Below are 17,978 nucleotides of genomic sequence, written 5' to 3'. Positions count from 1 at the left end.
ACGTCATGCATTATATCGTAGTTTTTCACTCATTTCTGTATTTGACGTCATATATCCTGAATTACGGTATGTATCGTACAATGATATGGTGTTGACTGGGAGCTTTGTGGGATTATTCAGCTGCATGTCTGGGAAGGGTTTTCTTCCTCCCTTTCACCACCTTGTATCAGAGTTGCATCTTTAGTATAGGTCTTGCGTGTAACTGACTAATGGTCTTGCGTATATCGTGATGTCACGTTTGTGTTGTATGATGATGAGGAAAAGGATAGTGTCAAACGTGATACGGGGACACAGCTTACTCCTCACGAATAACACCAAGGGGAACGCCGAGCTAAGTTCCCACTGGATGAACGAATTACCTTCGATAGTGATAGAAGCCCTCACTTCATGAGACACTACAGAGAGGCTTGGAACTTAAATTAGGACACTGGCTCAAAGTCTGTGAATCAGGAACTTTACCTTCTTCGCCAAATACTGCTGGTGAAATTTCTTTCGTTGTCGGAATTCTAACCGGATACCTCTGAACCGAGGGCCACCCATACTGGCGCACGTTCGCGACCTCAGCTACAGACATGGGTACAGGACAGTAGATGCCCGATAACCGAAAATGATGGGTGCTGCCAGTTTCTCCTGTGTAATTTATGTGGATAAACGAAGAAGTTTGAAATGGAGTCTATTTGCTACCATGGAACAATGTCTTGGCGTGAGTAACTGACTTTGCCACAAGTGTACCAAACCGACAGAAAATTGAGAACTAGTTTCCTTTAGGTTAGGCTACAAGCTTCTCCAATGATGTATTTAGGTAGCTTTCTTTTTTCTAGTCAGATTCTGCCCAATCAACTAGAATACAGCCAACAAGCAAGAGACGTTCATGAGATGTAGACAGATGACATATACTCACTGTGTCACTGAGGCTAAAAAATGTAAATGTCGTGTGACTAGGCCCTCCCGTCGGGTAGACCGTTCGCCGGGTGCAAGTCTTTCGAGTTGACGCCACTTTGGCGACTTGTGCGTCGATGGGTATGAGATGATGATGATTAGGGCAACGTAACACCCAGTCCCTGAGCGAAGAAAATCTCCGACCCAGCCAGGAACTGAGGTATTATGAAGCTGTAATTCGCGTATAATCGTAATTCATACAGTACTCATAAATCTGTGCAAACAAAGGGTCAGGTACAATAACGAGTAGTAAAAACAGGTCTCAGTCATACTGTAATAGAACGTATTTGCATTGGAATTACATTTTGTGAAAATAACCGACCACAGCGATACATAGGTTCTGGACGAATGACGTAGCTTGGAGGAGCCATGATCTCGTCTATTCTGCTGTGTGCTTTGTTCCCTGGTGAGCTTAATGGTTACGATGAGTTCCTTCTTAACTCGTTTCGAAAGAGACTCAATGGTATTCGGAGGCTGAGAAAATCGCTACGAAGTGCCAAAAAAGCAAACATCTAATACGCACAATTGGGAAATCCGTCAAGAAACGTCGTTACTGAACATTTCTTCTTTCAGGCAAATGCCTCCCAGAAACTGGAGGGGACTTAGAGAACGAGTAGAATGGGCTCTTGAGTTCCTGAACGCTGGAAGAAGAACGTTCCACGGAGATCCCACAAGCACCGGCGACCGCCATTGCGTGTTCTGACACGCTCCTTGTCCAATGATCACCACCATTAAAAGGAGTCCGGTTAATGTGCCGCAGCTTAGACCAGCTAGAAGCTCTGCAAAGTGTATGAGAGAGACTGTTGTGAAATGAACTACGTACTCTTGAGCACAACCACTCAATTCTCACAAACCAAATAAATAGTTATGATCCTACGCGAAAAATAAATCAGACGACGTCTTTTACAGGCTGTCAGTGGACAACATTGTCGCAGAAATATATTAAAATAGTTCCAACGCCCAAATATGTTTAAGGTTTTCAGGAGCTTACCGTTGGTCATGAGGGGAATGCCTGAACTGAAAATCCCTCTCAAATTTCCCCAGTTGTAATTTCCTCCACTTCACTCCCAAGCTACTTAGATATTTGGCTCAAGAAACGAAGCTCTGCAACAGCCCGCTCTGCCCTCACTAACTGGGGATGAGAGACGTAAAAAGATTAAATATTCCAAAGCGGACACCCTTTCCCTGTCCGAGGCAATTGGGACAGTTGACTGAAAAGAACAGGGTATTGCAGCAGCCTGCCCAACTCTCATGAGTAGGAAATAGAAGAAGTAGAAAAATATTTCCTAGTAATTATTTCCTTGTCTTCTTGCTCTTCTTCTTCTGATTTTACAGGTTTGGGATAGGATAAGCCAAACAGGGAATAAGCCAACAGGGAATTAGCTTTTATACACAGGACCCTCCTCATGTACGTCATTTGACAATGCGGTTGCTGCAGTGATGAGATTGAACCACAGCACACACTTTACATTATCTTAATTTTGTTGTTATCTCTGTAACTTCTCTTCTAATTTTCAAATTTGTTATCTTGTAGAGCTGAGGATACTGGTGCTGACTGAAACCAGTAATTTCATTTGACATTAGTGTCAGACAATAAATTAAATTCAAAATAACCAGTCACTATAGTCTCCAGCTCTATTAAAACGTCGTTCTTTCCAAAATCTTAGTTCTGGCACTTTTTGTACGCATTCTGCGTAACAGAAGCTTTTTGTCCGAAGATTTAAATCAAAATAAGTCTTCTAGATATAACTGTTGCATCCAGAAATTCGGAGATCCATACGTACGGTCAGATTTGCGAGGTCTCACCACCAGCAGCGCGCAAATCACCGCCATTACACAGCTGTAAGCAGCATGTTTATATGTTTGTAGGTTGGCAGCGCCGTAGACTGCATTAATATCACTGACAGCGCTCTGCGCTCTCGCTAAGAGACTCTGTGGTTGGACGGACTCGTAGTTTAGAGTTAATAGTTAGCGGTGGTGGAGGTTAGCAGTGTTAGCGCGAGTAGACGGTTTGGACGTGTGTACTTCATGGAGATTTAGTATTGGTTGGACATGGATCGTAAAATGATGATGGATGTATTTGCTAATGTTTGAGAAATGGAATTATTGATGATTATATAATTTTGGAACTGGATGTCACATGGTTAAGGTAAAATCTGCTAAATACACTGTTTGCTCTGCAACAAAATATTTATTTCACTAACCACATACCTATTAGCAGTTAGAGCCTATAGTAGTTAGAATCTTTTTATTTAGCGGGCTGTATGGTTGCTGTATTTGGCGTAATTCATGTCATCAAGATTTTCTGTGAGGTAAGTGAGTCATGAAAAAGTGTAGGTTATTGTTGGGATTAATTCTAATTCAGGGCCATTCTTTTGTGCTAATTATTTGCAGCCAGATTGCGTTGCGTTTGTATGCTGTGGGTCATAAATGAATAGGATAAGTTTGTGTTGTATTTGTCAGGAAAATTCTGTAGGTCAATGTCGAAATGATAAAAACAAGTAAAGAGACAGTAGGTTCAATTTCACTCAGCAGTTTAAGAAAGTTCAGTTGCATTCGGCAGTTTAAGTAAAAGCTTACAAGTTTCACTAAGAAGTTACACTCAGCATTTTAAGAAGGTTAAGTAAGCAATCAGCAGTTTAAGTAAAAACGAAGAGTTTTCACAGTGAGCGGCGCTACAGGCTAGAAACATGCCTCCCGGCTGCAGGCAGCATCATGTGTCGACAAACTTGGCTCCGAATAAAGATACCAACACGCCTAGCGGAGCACCACTTGCGCGTCGTCCTGGCAACGATCAGACACTATAATCCGGTTGTTTGTCGACCAACGACCAGTACGAAAAATTGGACTTGGAGTGGTTTACTGTGCTGCCCACACTCCAACCGAAGACTCATAATCAACTACACTTGGACTTAGTTCGAGTACTGCATTTGCGTTCTATACGAGCTGTGTACTGGGCTCAATAAACGAGCCGTGTGCTACGACTCAGCAGTAATATTTTGTTAAATGTGTTACTTTATTCTAACAAGAGATTTGCCCTTGCTGCCCATGATGTCCCACCCTTTCTATACCTTCCTTGACAAGATCTATGTGGTTAAGCGTAAAAAGTCGGACGCGATGTCAGAGATTTTCGTTCTCATCTGCTCATTACTCTCGTGATTTAGGTTTCTCTTTGTGTTGATGTATTCCTGATCGCCTCAGGCGAATGTTGGCGTGGCTCCCTTAAACAAAGTATTTGACTGTTATACTTTAGGCAAACAAATGGCAACGAAAATATGTTGGTGTATATTGTCACAACATCTAATTAACTCATTCGTTAAATAATCGACAATGCATTGTATAATATTCCTGTCCTCTCTCTGTCTTTCTCTCTCTCAGTCACCCACTCACACACATACACACATACACACACACACGCGAGCGTATATATATATATATATATATATATATATATATATATATATGCGCGCGCGCTACTTTCATTTTTCTTGGTTGCCATTTTTCTTGGTTGTACACAGACTGATCGAAAGTATCCGCATATCTATTAGTGTACATCAATATGGGATGTGTCCACCGTCCGCGTTTGTGACGGTTTGAATGCTGGAGACAGAACGACTGAAGAGCCTGAATGGCTGTGTAAAAATGGGGGCCCATTCTTCCTCGCTTGGTGTAAGGAGCGTAAACATTAGACGATTGAACAGTGGAAAATCGTTGTGTGGAGTGTCGAATCACCGTACACGTTGTGGCGATCCAATGGCAGGGTGTGGGTATGGCGAATGCCCGGTGAACGTCAATCTGCCAACGCGTGTAGTGTAAAATTCGGAGGCGGTGGTGTTATGGTGTGGTCGTGTTTTTCATGGAGGGGACTTGCACCCCTTGTAGTTTGGCGTGGCACTATCGCCCCATAGGCCTACGGTGATGTTTTAAGCACCTTCTTGCTTCCCACTGTTGAAGAATAATTCGGGGATGGCGATTGCATCTTTCAACACGATCGAGCACCTGTTCATAATGCACAGCCTGTGGCGGAGTGGTTACACTACAATAACATCCCTGTAATGGGCTAGCCTGCACCGAGTCCTGACCTGAATCCTATAGAACGCCTTTGGGATGTTTTGGAACGCCGACTTCATGTCAGGCCTCACCGAACGACGTCGATACCTTTCCTCAGTGCATCAATCCGTGAAGAATGGGCTACAATTGCCCAAGAAACCTTGCAGCACCTGATTTGTACGAATGCGTGCGAGAGTGGAAGCTGTCATCAAGGCTAAGGATGGGCTAACAACAGATTGAATTCCAGCATTACCGATGGAGGGCGCCACGAAGTTGTAATTCATTTTCAGCCAGGTGTCCGGATACTTTTGATCACACAGTTTTGCTGCCTGAACAAGGAACCCATAATAAGTTACAACAAGAGCCGGCAGGTGGCGATTAACACATTAAACTAAGAATTTCATTAATAGTGCAATTTAAATACTGGCGACAACCAAGAGTAAGTATACTAACATAACTAATCTACAAACATAGTTTACGTGAGTTGTAAACAACAGTCTTGAATCCTGGTATCAGTATAACACGGCTCGCAAGCCCACTCCAAGAATCAAGTAAGGAATCTCGCGTTACAGCACCCAAGGGCGCCAACACAGAACATTTCACACCTCTCTGGCAGTGCACCCGTTATGTCACCACAATCGTCACACCTGGGGATCACAACTAGGTTATTTTTCAGGAAAGCAACATAGGACGCTCAGTGGACACAGAGGTGGGCCTGCTCAAACAGTTTCTATAAGCGATACAGACCACAATACGGTAGATCTAAAGTTCTCGGAAAGCACAAATTCACAACACAGGGAAGAATGAAATAGGCCAGGGCAGTATCAACAGGCGCGCCAGCACCTTCAAACTTGGTCACACAACACAGCTCGACAACTGGACAGAGGTGCCCGAAAGCGTACCAAAATCATCTAACCTTAATCAAAGTCGTTCCCATTGCAACGGTTCCTTCAGAGCGAATCGGTCAAGACACCGTCAACCGGCGCGTGACAACACACGTTTGCTCCAACCGACATCCTTTCTTCTCGTGCCACGGTGAACGTCCATTCCACACTCGCCCGCCTCGCAAACATTTCCAGCAGGAAGAGCTCAGCCCAGCGACCAGAGGGAAAACGAACTAGAGATACGATCTACCGACAGCAATCCATATGAGCCAGCACGGCTCACTAACGAGCAGCTGATCGGCCATTGTACACTGTTACGCTGTTGTTTTTCACTCCCTACACACAGTAATTGTTCCAGCTAGGCTGCTGGTAGCACTTTGGAACTCACTCCTTCGGCTGATTTCATGTGATTTTGTACAACAGTCCTCCACATTGCTTGACTGTCCCTGTCCATCCGTACAAGAGGTCTGCCCAGTGTTAGCTGTGGTTGTTCCTTCGCGCTTTCACCTCAGTCACATCGCCAACAGTCGTCGTGGGCGGCTACAGAAGTGTTCAAAAGTGCCTGAAGAATTTATTAGTAAGGTTCCACTGACTAGTGCACACTACTGAGCTCAGCTGACTGACTCATTCTACTGTCACTGTTTCTCTACTGACAACACCGTACTCCCAGTCTTGTTTCCCACTGACGGGACCATCTCGCGTGACACTTGTGGTCAGTTCTGCGGGGCATAGCGGTTTCCGGATGCTTTTCATCAGAGAGTGTATTCATACTTCTTGGTCAAGGCGCCATGGGCCAGGAAAACGATTACTTCTAGACCCAAAGATTATATACTGAAATATTATTTACAGTTATTATTTTTACTTTTATATTACAGTGGACAATATGGCGAACTAGCGCCAAGTCAGAACAGTTTGCTAGCATGTTTCTGTTCTCGAACGAACGAAACAGTCACAAACTAAACTCTTCTAATGGTAAAAGTACAGTGAAAAGTGTTCAAGGATATGGGCGATCAGAAAGTACATTCCTCACTACAAGCATTCTCATGACTAAAATATTATTATTATCAGATATTCACGGCAAAAACTATGCGAATATACTGAATGAAATTTCAGTACTCAACTACAAATATACATCAATCGTAAAGCCCAAATCAGTGTACAAAGCACCATACTGAGAAAATCAGTGTAACAAAAACTGGCCATGTTATCTTACGTTGAACAACGGCTGTTAATGAAACAAAAAATCGATATACTGGTCCACTGAATGAAGACACTGATTAATCAACGTACACCCACACACAACCTTACAGATATATTCCAAACAAAAAATACAAGTCATTCGAAAAGTTCTTGATGCATAGTGCCTTATACAGCAAACAGGTCGAAGTAATCAATTTTCTATAGCAATAAGATTTTACAGGAGACAGGAAAATCAGTGGCCATAACAGAAAAGAAACCACAAACAGTAGTCTCAAGAAAAAAAACCATTGCAGACAAGAAAAAAAATTGGGAATTTATAGTAAAGTCTTCTGGGAGCAGACTCCTCAGGTCATCGGTCCCCTAAGCTTACACACTACTTAATCTAACTTAAACTAACTTACGCTAGGGACAACACACACACACCCATGCCTGAAGGAGGATTCGAACCTCCAATGGGGGAGCCGCGTGGACCGCGACAAGGTGCCTTAGACCGCACGGCTATCCCGAGCGGCCCAGACAAGAAATGACTAATCACAGTATCTACTGGATCGCACGCTAAAGTGTTATCAGTTGCCCCAGTTCAGTCAGACAGCATAAACCGCACTGTAAGTGAAACACAAAATATGCCATTCAAATAGGCCCATACGGTTTCTAGGAGAAGCGATGACATTTGTGACATACTGAAATAAAGTTCAATAGTTATCACAACCTAAACTTACTATCGAATGAAGTATTACTCTCCTAGTGCATGGTATATAGAATTTTGTGAGCCTCCACACTGCCACTGGCACTGTAAACCGCGGAAAACTTAAATTTTTAAGGCCCAACAGGGATCCGAATTCAGCTTGGGTGTCTTCATCAGTCTATACTATTAGAGAGAGTGCAAGTTCTATAAGAAACTGCTAAGTATGGGAAATTTCAATTCTTAAACCACATTCCAGCAAGAAAATAAAAATATGATTTTCAATCACACCCCTCAGAATGTCGACCTAAGGCTTCACCCCAGTATCTTCCCACTGAACTGACAGTCATCAAATAAAGGCACATGAGGATGAGCTCACCAAGAGTTCCTCCATAAATAAGCACCAGTGATGGTCACTTCTTTTCTCTAACAGACTATTTGCTGCGATGATCTTAATTGTAGCCAGTATTCTGCTTATATAAAAGACCTCTCTGCACAAACTCTGAGGCTACAGATAAACCAAACTTCCTATCAGAGGTGATCATCTCACGACAATGTTGGAGAGCCTCCACAGCCGAAATCTGAGCTTCAGAGGTGGTCATCTCACAGCAGTGTCAGGAAGCTTCCACAGGGCGAAATCTGAGCTTTGGAGGTGATCATCTCACAGCAGTGTCAAAAAGCCTCCACAGGGCAAAATCTGAGCTTCGGACATCTCAAACCAGTGTCAGAAAGCCACCACATGGAGAAATCTGAGCACCAGAGGTGATCAACTCACGGTAGTGCTAGAAAGCCTCCTCAGGGCGAAATCTAAGCTTTGGATGTGGTCATCTTACACCAGTGTCAGAAAGTCTCCACAGGGCGAAATCTGAGCTTCAGAGGTGGTCATCTCACAGCAGTGTCAGGAAGCCTCCACAGGGTGAAATCTGAGTTTTGGATGTGGTCCTCTCACAGATGTGTAAAAAAGCCTCCATAGAGCGAAATCTAAGCTTTGGAGTTGCTCATCTCACAGCAGTGACAGAAAGCCCCCACTGGGAAAAAACTGAGCTTTGGAGATGGCCATCTCACAGACGTGTCAGAAAGCCTCCACAGAGTGAAATCTGAGGTTTGGAGGTGATCATCTCACAGCAGTGTCAAAAAGCCTGCACAAGGCGAAATCTGAGCTTCGTTCATCTCACAACAGTGTCAGAAAGCCTCCAAAGGGCGAAATCTGAGCTTCAGAGGTGGTCATCTCACAACAGTGTCAGAAAACCTCCACATGGCGAAATCTGAGCTTCAGAGGTCGTCATCTCACAGCAGTGCCAGTAAGCCTCCATAGGGCGAAATCTGAGCTTTGGAGGTGGTCATCTCACAGATGTGTCAGAAAGCCTCCATAGGGCGAAATCTGAGCTTTGGAGGTGATCATCTCACAGCAGTGTTGGGAAGTATCCACAGGGCTAAATCTGAGCTTTGGAGGTGATCATCTCACAGCAGTGTCAAAAAGCCTCCACAAGGCTGAAATTCGGATGTGGTCATCTCACAGATGTACCAGAAAGCTTCCATAGGGTGAAATCTGAGCTTTGGAAGTGGTCATCTCACAGCAGTGTCGGAAAGTATCCACAGGGCTAAATCTGAGCTTTGGAGGTGGTTATCACACAAATGTGCCACAAAGCCTCCACAGGGCGAAATCTGAGCTTCTCTTGGCACATCGTATGTGCAAAGAATTTACAGATACGCTATGAGGGCGATCGCTCACATCGCAATTAATACATTCGAGTTATACCACAATCAACACAATCGAATCACAATGGAAGAACTCCAGGTACCACTGTGAAACATTGAAAATGTAAGTTGCATGAAATTAGGTAGGTCTTATCAGTTCCATTAAGATGATAACGAATATCACAAAGAAAATTGAAATTTAGCTTCAATTTTCTTTTGCATGGCTTTTCATTCGTGAAGGGCAGCAAAAGAAACTGACTGCCAATGTATAACTGTTATGTATGACAAGAATGGGACCATACAGTACATAGTGTGTCAGAGGAATTTTCAGGCATAAATCAGCAACGATCATTCGAGGCAAAACAGTCTAGTAAACATGGAATCTAAACTGCATACCTTAAGAGCAATGGGGACTTCTTCGTTTTCGATGGTGTGAAACAAATCTCTTCTACTGCAAGCGCTTTGCCTTCCTTATTTTGAGTGGTGGTAATATCGACCAGAACAGGAAAAAGTATCCGGCAAACGTGGTCTCTAAAGTGCATAGCTTAAGAACTATGAGCACATGTGCATCTTTGCTATTGCAAAACACATCTCATGGCTCTTAGGTATGCATTTTAGAGTCCATTTTTAATATTCTTGTGTCGAATAACGTTCTTTTCACAACCTTGAGTACTGATCATCCCTCCTGGCACTCTGTACAGGAAAAACGTTATTCAAAGTTAAGCTCGTACTTCAGTTAGTGTCGTAAGTGATAGTGATTCTAGCTTGTCCTTAAGTCCTTTTCCAACGTAATTTTCTTTCTAACTCACAAAAAATTTTGTGAAGAAAACGAATCACTAAACTGAGCCCTTTGTTGGAAATTGATATAGTCAAAGACATTTATATCTCTGGTTTAGTAAAGCTTATTTTTATGACATGGCTTGTTGTAAACTCTGCCAACGGCCTTGCCGCAGTGGTTCCACCGGTTCCCGTCAGATCTCCGAAATTAAGCGCTGTCGGGCTGGGATAGCACTTGGATGGGTGACTATCCGATCTGCCGACCGCTGTTGGCAAACGGGGTGCACTCAGCCCTTGTGGGGCAAACTGAGGAGCTGCTTGATTGAGAAGTAGCGGCTCCGGTTTCGGTAACTGACATACGGCCGGAAGAGCGGTGTGCTGACTACATGCACCTCCATATCCGCCTGTGGGTTGAAGATGACGCGGCGGCCGGTCGGTACCTTTGGGCCTTCATGGCCTGTGAGGGAGGAGTTAAGCTTTAGTTTTTGTTGTAAACTCTTTCGTTATATATTTTCTGCGATTTCTAAGTAAAGAGTTGTGTCAGATTGCAAATCATAGCCTACGCTGCCCATGATTATTGCTGTGACACTACGATTTTTTGACGCACTTCACGCGGTAATACCAAGGGTTGCTCAGTTCAGTGATTTGTTATGCCCGGCAAGAAACCAGCGGTCGTCAAACTTTTCTTCTCAAGAGCCTATAGTGACATTGTGGGGCGACACTTCGGGCCGCATAAGTGCAGATCTTGTTATTAACTGGTACCTACACAAATCAGTATCTTACAAGCCCTCAACAGACTAGCTATAGTAAGGAAGAGAAAAGTTTGCCGCCGGTACTGAGTTACTGATCGTTAAAAATCCGCGTCACTCTGAACTCTTCGTGTTGACTGTTCTGTTTCAGATTGCTGCCACACTTAGCGACCTCAAAGTTGTGATTGCCTGACGACACGTTTTGTATGGTTTGTGTGAACTGTTGATTAACTGAGTAGTAACAGTAAACTCTCTTATATTTAAATGCATTGTGCGATGTGAGACAAAATCACAGAATGTTTACTAAAAGCTTAAAAAAATGGTTAAAATGGCTCTGAGCACTATGGGACTTAACATATGAGGTAATCAGTCCCCTAGAACTTAGAACTACTTAAACCTAACTAGCTTAAGGACATCACACACATCCATGCCCGAGGCAGGATTCGAACCCGCGACCGTAGCGGTCACGCGGTTCCAGACTGTAGCGCTTAGAACCGTTCGGCCACCCCGGCCGACAAAAGCTTAAAAGTCATATTTCTTCTACTCATTGCGTTGTATTAGAACATTATTAATTAATTTAATGTTCCTTGCTATAGATAAGCACCACATTGTAGGACGACCGTCTCTATAAAGCACATTCTCGAATTTGTGGTACTTCCGGTTCAAAATTTATGCCGTAGTAACTGAACGATACGAGTCGTGCACGTTCGTGAGTTGTCAGTACTTCAAGAAAGACTTCCTCCCTCTCACACCATATACCCCACAGTGGCTGCACTACTTATTTCATCTACATCTACATACATACTCCGCAATCCACCATACGGTGCGTGGCGGAGGGTACCTCGTACCACAACTAGCATCTTCTCTCCCTGTTCCACTCCCAAACAGAACGAGGGAAAAACGACTACCTATATGGCTCTGTACGAGCCCTAATCTGTCTTATCTTTGTGGTCTTTCCGCGAAATGTAAGTTGGCGGCAGTAAAATTGTACTGCAGTCAGCCTCAAATGCTGGTTCTCTAAATTTCCTCAATAGCGATTCACGAAAAGAACGCCTCCTTTCCTCTAGAGACTCCCACCCAAGTTCCTGAAGCATTTCCGTAACACTCGCGTAATGATCAAACCTACCAGTAACAAATCTAGCAGCCCGACTCTGAATTGCTTCTATGTCCTCTCTCCATCCGACCTGACAGGGATCCCAAACGGTCGAGTAGTACTCAAAAATAGGTCGTATTAGTGTTTTATAAGCGGTCTTCTTTACAGATGAACCACATCTTCCCAAAATTCTGAAAATGAACCGAAGAAGACTATCCGCCTTCCCCACAACTGCCATTACATGCTTGTCTCACTTCATATCGCTCTGCAATGTTACGCCCAAATATTTAATCGACGTGACTGTGTCAAGCGCTACACTACTAATGGAGTATTCAAACACTACAGGATTCTTTTTCCTATTCATCTGCATTAATTTACATTTATCTATATTTATAGAGTTAGCTGCCATTCTTTACACCAATCACAAATCCTGTCCAAGTCATCTTGTATCCTCCTACAGTCACTCAACGACGACACCTTCCCGTACACCACAGCATCAGCAAACAGCCGCACATTGCTATCCACCCTATCCAAAAGATCATGTATGTAGATAGAAAACAACAGCGGACCTACCACACTTCCCTGGGGCACTCCAGATGATACCCTCACCTCCGATGAACACTCACCATCGAGGACAACGTACTGGGTTCTATTACTTAAGAAGTCTTCGAGCCACTCACATACTTGGGACCCAATCCCATATGCTCGTACCTTAGTTAGGAGTCTGCAGTGGGGCACCGAGTCGAATGCTTTCCGGAAGTCAAGGAGTATGGCATCCGTCTGATACCCTTCATTCATGGTTCGTAAGATATCATGTGAAAAAAGGGCGAGTTGCGTTTCGCAGGAGCGATGCTTTCTAAAGCCGTGCTGATGCATGGACAGGAACTTCTCTGTCTCAAGGAAATTCATTATATTCGAACTGAGAATATGTTCGAGAATCCTGCAACAAACCGATGCTAAGGATATTGGTCTGTAATTTTGAGGATCCGTCCTTCTACCCTTCTTATATACAGGCGTCACCTGCGCTTTTTTCCAGTCGCTCGGGACTTTACGTTGGGAAAGAGATTCGCGATAAATGCAAGCTAAGTAAGGAGCCAATGCAGTAGAGTACTCTCTGTAAAACCGAATTGGAATCCCATCAGGACTTATTTATTTTCAACCCATTCAGCTGCTTCACAACCCCAGGGATGTCTATCACTATGTCCTCCATACGGGAATCTGTACGAGACTCAAACGGCGGTATGTTTGTACGATCCTCCTGCGTGAAAGATTTCTCAAATGCTAAATTTAAAATTTCAGCTTTCGTTTTGCTGTCTTCCGTTGCCAGGCCAGACTGATCAGTGAGTGACTGGATGGAAGCCTTCGTCCCGCTTACCGATTCCACGGCCCCTGACGTAAGCGGCAAACTTAATTTATCTCACGGCTGGATTTACCAACGTCAATTAAAATTAAGAACATTTCACATCTTACTATCTCTGTAAGTATTTTTCCTTGTTACAGAGCAGGAAAATACGGCCTTAAGAATCTCTTAACGGTAGCTGACATTTTTGGATTTGGCTGTTAGTTGCTATTATGTAGATAATTATACACTGAAGTGACAAAAAATCATACGATACCTCCTAATGTAGTGTCGGACCTCCTTTAGCCCGACGTAGAGCAGCAACTCGACATGACATGGACTCCATAAGTCGTTGGAAGTCCCCTGCAGAAATATTGAGCCATGCTGCCTCTGTAGCTGTCCATAATTGCGAAAGTGTTGTCGGTGCATGATTTTGTGCACGAACTGACCTCTACATAATGCCCTATAAATGTTCGATGGGTGGCCAAATCGTTTGCTCGAATTGCCCACAATGTTCTTCAAACTAATCGCAAACAATTGTGGCCCGGTGACGTGGCGCATTGTCGTCAATGAAAATCGTTGTTTAGGAACATGAAGTCCATGAGTGACGGCAATTGGTCTCCAAGGAGCCGAACGTAACCATTTCCAGCCAATGATCGGTTCAGTTGGACCCAGTCTATTCCATGCAAACACAGCCCACACCATTGTGGAGTCACCACAAGCTTGCACAGTGCCTTGTTGGCAATTTTTGGGTCTATGGCTTCGTGGGGCTGAGCCACACTCGAACCGTACCGTCAGCTCTTACCAACTGAAATCGGGACACAGGAGAGGCACCGCAGGCGATGTCAATGCTGATAGCAAAGGCACTCGCGTCGGTCGTCTACCGCCATAGTCCATTAACGCCAAATTTCGCCGCACTGTCCTATTGGATAAGTTAGTCGTATATCCCACATTGATTTCTACGGTTATTTGATGAGTTTTGCTTGTATGTTAGCACTGACAAGTCTACGAAAACGTCACTGCTCTCGGTCGTTAAGTGAAGGCAGTCGGCTACTGCGTTGTCTGTGGTGAGAGGTAATGCCTGACATTGGGTCTTCTCGATACGCTCTTGCACTATTGATCTCGGAATACTGAATTTCCTAACTGTTTCCGAAATGGAACGTTCCACGCATTATCTCCAACTACCATCCTTCCGCGTTCAAAGTCTGTTAGTTCACGTCGAGCGGCTGTAATCACGTTGGAAACCTTTTCACACGAATCACTCGAGTACAAATGAGAGCTCCGCTAATGCACTGTTTGAGTGCAAATTGCTATCCGATGCTTTTTGTCGCCTCAGTGTAAAATACGGCTGAGAACCGCGGGTGTCAGGAATTCTTGAGTTGGGCCGCATGTTGCCCACAGGCCGCACGGCCGCTTCCCACTAAACTCAGTTGATTCCATTATTGTGTTCTGTATTGCTACTGTAGCTGTTCGGTTGGCGCTTTAACGGATTAGCAGGTCTTACTTCACGCCTGTAGATTTTTAATGACTGCTGCTGCCATCTGTTAGATGTTTATGAAACAGGGTGCTGGAAGCGTTGTTAGCAATAATCAATTACAGCGGCTGAAAAGATTAGGGTCAAGAGCAAGAGCTAAAATTACCGGCATTTGAAATGAAGTACACAGCTTTAGTGACACAGCTCCTTTGAAGATCATGAAGATTCTGAAGATAAATTACAGGAACTATTGTGTACTCGAACAGACCTTGATGACATATCTTCTCGACAACGCTGATTACGATGGACCCCCTCTCTTTTCTCATCACTCTTGCAACCCTTTACACTACTGTTCTCTCTCTATCGTCAACAATGGAAAACATCCAAAATCCTCAAACCCCACAAACCTCCTATAGAAACACTCTCCTAACGCCCCATCTGTTGCACCTCAGTGTTTATTAAGATCTTCGAATTCATCCTGTCCCAATGCATCCATCAACACTTGAACCAACACCATCTTCTTCCCGTTAAGTATTGTGGCTTCCGTCTCAACTTCTCCTCTGATGACCAGTTCGAGCATCTGACCCATCTCCTATCCCATTACTCAATTCCTGTAAATTCGCTATTTTTGTTTCCCTCGATCTAGAAAAAGCCTTTAACTGTGTATGGCATCCTGGTCTCCTTTTCAAACTCCAGACACATGCAGTTCTAATTAACAATGTCCATATTATTGCATCCTTCCTATCTAATTGCCCATCCTTTGTTACTATTAGTATTACCAATTCCAGTACCTTCCATTCCACTGCAGGAGTGCCCCAAGACTCTGTCCTCTCTCCTCACCTTTATCTCCTATAGGCTAATGATATGCCCAAACCACCCCCACCAGTCCACTTCCTTCAGTTTTCTAATGACATCACTTTGCTCGCCCTCTACACGACACTCCAGAAATTCCAATGATCCCTCCAAATCCACCTCAATCAGTTTACCTCCTGGTGTAACCAATGGCTCCTCAAGATCAACCTCTCCAAACCCAGGTGGTAATTATAGGATGAGCCACCCGCAACTTCTGCCTTCATGACTTCTACCTTAGCATTTCCAACTCTCCTATCCAACTAATTAACACATTAAAATATGTAGGACTAACACTCGACCACCAACTTAAGTGGAGACCTCACCTACTAACCATCCAACAGAAAGCCCACAAAAGATTAAAACTACTAACAAGCTGAACTTGGGGATTACACCCCTCCAATATTTAACACAACTACAAAAGTTTGACTGACCTATTCTCTGCTATGCAAATGTAGCATGGACCTCCACTCCACCAAAGTTCTATACATCCCTTCAAATCCTCAAACGCCGTGCACTCCGTTCCACTTTCTGCAACCCTTTAGTTCCCTCCACCTGGATCCTCGACCATCTCATCAAATTCCCAACCCTCCTCACCCACATCAAACACCTCCACATCTCCTATACTGTCTGCAAACTAGATTCCAGTCACCCCATTGTCTCCCCTCTGATCATTAACCCTGGTATGGTGCTGCACGAACACGTCCCTCCATCTCTACTCCTGCACATACTCCTTGTCCTATCCCCACGCAACTTCAATCAACTCTCTGCCAGACAATGAGATCCACCCTGATTTTTATCCTTTTTACCAACTCTTCCCCACTTATCACACCCTGCATCACGGCTCCTGTCTTCTTCCCCCTTCCATCCATCCCTATCCCTTTTCTCTTGCAACCACTGCCCTACTCACACAACACACTACTCTTTACCCTCTGTATTTCCCATTGACTGTATTTCCCAGTATCCACCTCAGCTCCCACCTCTCATCTCCATAGTTTTCCCTATCTAAAAACACCTATCTTTCTACCCATGGCCCTGAATCCTATGAAGCATACTATCTCCTCCGACAATAGCTCTCACCTAGTGCACGTTCTTCAGATTTTGAGTGAAAGTGCAGTGCTTCAGTGTTTTTATCGGAAGAATTTCACCTTCCTGCGATGTGTTTTTAAAATGAATATAACTCTGTTTTTTAACTGTCTTTGATTTTTAATTTGAAATAGCAAACAGCCCCAAATTTAGTTTATATTTCTCGCTGTAATTTTTTTAATGCACTTGGCTGAAGAACGGAGAACTATTAACTGTCCTGCTGTCACCCCCCCCCCCCCCCCCCCCAATCCCGCCCATGTGGGGCAAGAGGGATGAAATAACAATAATGGGAAAAAAATCATTGCGTTACTGACATTTCCAAATGTGACGAATATATAGATGTAGCGATGTGCGTTGTTTTACCCACTTCTCAGGTAATAGAAAGGAAGCTGATGAATTTTGTGGCTCACACCACCATGAATGATAAACTATCTGCTACGACTGTCGCTTCAGCTGTTCCACCACCTAATATTAGACTGCCCACAATAAAACTTGAGATATTCTCTGGAGACTTCGAGACTTGGGCTCGTTTTTGGGATCAGTTCCAGCAGTCGATTGAGCAGGATCCCACGATATCTAGCATTCATAAGCACACATTTTTCTGAGGCTGCTTAAAAGGGATACCAAAACATTCAGTTGATGGTATCGCTGTGGTCTCTGACACATAAGAAGAAACCAAGAGAATCCTTACAGATGCTGTGGCTATAAAAATTGAATTATTCCTCACCTGCATTATTTGGAATTTATTAAACCCATATACTTTTAGAATCCAGAATCACTTAATTCTGCATTTATCGATCGCAACCACCACATCCAAGTTTTTCTCAATCTTGGCGAATACCTGAATGCTCATAGTTGTTGAGCTTGTATGGTACAGTCTCAAGTGTAAATAAGTCGATTGTGATCGTCGCAGGACGTTACCGTGAGCCATGATGCGTTGCGGCGCCCGCTGAGGTGGCGTGGGGGTCGCGCTACGAAGAGATTATGATTCTGCATCCCTGGCAGCTGGGGGCTCTCTCGGAGTCTCGGCCTGCAGTGAGTCAGATACGGAAGCCCCAGTGACTCACGAGTGACATTCTGAAAAAAATAGCTCTGAGCACTATGGGACTTAACATCATAGGTCATCAGTCCCCCAGAACTTACAAGGGAACCTCCCCA

This window comes from Schistocerca americana, chromosome 3 (genome assembly GCF_021461395.2).
Source record: "Schistocerca americana isolate TAMUIC-IGC-003095 chromosome 3, iqSchAmer2.1, whole genome shotgun sequence".
Classification (NCBI taxonomy): Eukaryota; Metazoa; Arthropoda; class Insecta; order Orthoptera; family Acrididae; genus Schistocerca; species Schistocerca americana.
Note: the sequence above shows the minus strand (reverse complement) of the source record.